Genomic DNA, 3,076 nt, shown 5'->3' with positions numbered 1-3,076 from the left:
GAAAGACGCAGAGGGATGGCCGCGTCTGCGTCGGTGCGAGCGCAGCCTCCGGCTGCAGACACCTGGTGCTCGCGGGGCCGTCGGGCCGCCTCTCCCACAGAGGGCCTGCGTCCCTCAGAGCGCGCGGCGACGGCCGTAGGTGCTCTTTGTGGCGTGGCAGAACCCCCGCACGGGCCAGTGGATCAACTATTCCGACGCGGAGGAGGTGCGTGTGGTAGCAGCGGCGGGGATGTGACCGTGTTGAATAGTGCGCGTGGTCGCAATCGTGAGGAGGAGGAGGAGGAGGAGTTGATGACGATGACACGCTAATGCTCGATCGGCCTTGCCGGAAAAAAGGCGCGCACAAGAAAATTTCTTTTTTTGCGTTATTCGGTACTCGACACGGGTGGGCGAGAGCTTGAGATAGAGTCTAGCCGCCTCGAGAGAGGTTGCCCTGCTTAGTGGGGCGGAACCCCGCGAACAGGTGCACCAGGGTTCTCTTCCCTGGGGCCGTAGGTCTCCGGCTTGAAACTGTCGATCTCGTTCTGGGCACTTCCCACTTCTGCGAGGAAGCTCGTCAAAGCAGTGTGGAGGTCGCCAACAGTAGATTCCGCGGCACCGAGGGCGGCTACCATCGCTTCCCCCTCAGGACCGCCAGCTGAGCGAGTGCTGCGTTCACCATCGGCAACGGTTGCAGCGGTTGCGTTCGGACTCCTCAGCGTCAGAAATTGGAGAAGGAGTTTGTCGTCGTCGCCGAGTATGTTGTCGTCGTCTCCCTTTTGGTAGTGCCGAACAGCCATTGCGATAAAATGTTCACCCACGTTGGGCGGGTCGGGCACGCCCGGGTCAGGCTCGGGGTTGAAGAGCGCGGTCGAACCAAAGAGCGGTCCGCGCCCGGTCATGTAGGACTCGTACTCGCCGGTTGAGAACAGTGCATCGGCGCCAGAGTGCGAGCCGGCGACGGCCAAGACGCACAGGTGGAGAACCGTGTTGGCCATGCCTGCGAGGGGCCAGCACGGAGGTAAACCGATTACCGTCGGCCGACGGTAAGGTACTCTCGTAATCTGTCGGAGGGGACACGGCCAACACGCTGCGCAGGGGTGGGCTCGGATGCACTGGTGTGAGTGCCGAATGCGACACCTGCGAGCGAAGGAGGCAGCTGGGAGTGAGAGTGTGGGAAGCCGGAACATGCACATGCCCGTATGCATGTACGAGGATGGAGCGCGAGCTGTGTGGCCACTTGGAGGCAGACCGTCTCTGCTGCGCGGCGCAGCGCTTGTCGGTGGCGCGGCGCAGCGTGCTCGCGCGCGGGAGAGACGGCGGAGCGGCGGGGCAGGCTGGGGCGGCACCTTTGCAGAAACTTTGGGGTGCGTCGCGTTTCCTCGACTGACACGTGGCAAACGGCGTGCAAGCAGTGCCCGCCGCGGCCAGCAGCGCCGTCGCCGCCGTACGATCAAATGCGGGCGCCGCTGATTCGCGATGCACTTTTGGATATTGTCCGCCGAGCTAGATTTTTCCGAGGAAAAGAATTTCAGATGACGACGTCGGCAAGGGGGAGTGTGTGTCGTCGCGTGTCCTTGTCTGGTGTTTACTAGCTCCGAGTAGAGGGGGCGTTCTGCTGCTAGGGGAAACCTGGAGCGCGGTACTAACCCTCGGAGACCCGTGTTTATTTTACGTGCAAACCGCACCCCCAGGGCTACTCGAGTAGGGCTCTCTTCATCTTGCCCGCAACCCGATCCCGATCATCCGGCCCGCTGGGTGCGCTCCTCAGCTCCCCGGCCCTGGATGTGAGGTTGATGACTGCAGTCCAAGTGCCACAAGATGTTATGAAAACAAACGCAACGCGGACACACGCACATCGCTCTCGGGCTACTTCATGTTCACAGGTTCGACACAGGTGCGCCACAGACACACCCACACACAGTACCAAAAGAGGAAGAAGACCGCGCGCGCTGGCTGGGGCGGGGCCACGACCGAAGAAGCGAAGGAGGGGGAGGCGGGCCCCGCAGCCGCTGCCTAACCAGCGGAGAACGAACGGGAGGGAGGGCCGAGAGGAGGGAGGAGCCCCTCCGGATCGAGGGAGGGAGGGTGGGGAGGCCCTGAGTTGGGGGGCCCTGAGTAGTGACGTCGAGTTAGAGTGTGCGTCGTGTGCGTGTCTGGTGTTAGTTAGCTCCGAGCAGAGGGTCGTCGGAATACTCTCCTCGGAGCGTTGGTATCCTCGTCGTCGTCCTCGGCCGACACACGGAGGTCGGGCGCGAGAGGTCTGCATCGCCTCGTTGGCCGTGAAGAAGACGGCGTCGGCCGGCGCCGAGGCGCCGGCGGCCGTCATCAGGTGCAGCACTATGCGGTCGCGGTATGCCGCATCGCGATATCTCTCTCCGTGCTCGGCCAGCTCGTTTGCGAGCCAGTCCTGCGTCGCCACGGTCTCGGTGCCCTGGAGGGGACCCGTGGCGCGTACACCATGTCGGGGGTCCCTCTCCGGCGGCTCGGGCGGCCGGGGCAGCGAGTAGGCGACCCGAGTCTTGGACCCGGCCTGGCTGCGGCCTGCGCAGATGCACAGACCACGCAGCCCGTCTCCATCACCGCGTGCGCGCGGTCGATGTTTGCGCGCGCAGCTCTGCGTCATGTGCTCGCGCCCGGGCGCTCCGCGCGCACAGCGCTAGCTAAGAGCTAGCTACACTGACCTCAGCCATACCTCCGGGTCCAGCTCGATGGCTGCATTGCACACACGGCAGCTTAGTAGACATGACTGGAAAGTAGCCATCCTTAGTAGACATGGCTGGAGCACTCCGCAGCCATCCCCCCCCCCCCCCCCCCGACTGACAAGTGTAGTGTGAGTTGTGGCTCGCTCCGCCTCGCCGCTACATACTCTAGTCCTGGTCAGCGTCACCACCGCCCCGCCGCTGCGCCGGGCCCGCCGCCGCCCGTAAAGGGCTTTGCGGGCACAGCGGTGGCGGCGAGGGGCGGGCACAGCCTGGCGAGCTGGGCGAGTAGCTCCGGGTAGCCGCGCCTCGGCGAGAGGTGCAGCCCGTCGGCCTGGGGGCGGGGGGGGGGGGTGCCAAGAAGAAAAGGTGAAAAGGTGAAAAGGTGAGAGGGG

Source organism: Emiliania huxleyi (assembly GCF_000372725.1).
Source record: "Emiliania huxleyi CCMP1516 unplaced genomic scaffold EMIHUscaffold_92, whole genome shotgun sequence".
Taxonomy (NCBI): domain Eukaryota; phylum Haptophyta; order Isochrysidales; family Noelaerhabdaceae; genus Emiliania; species Emiliania huxleyi.
Note: the sequence above shows the minus strand (reverse complement) of the source record.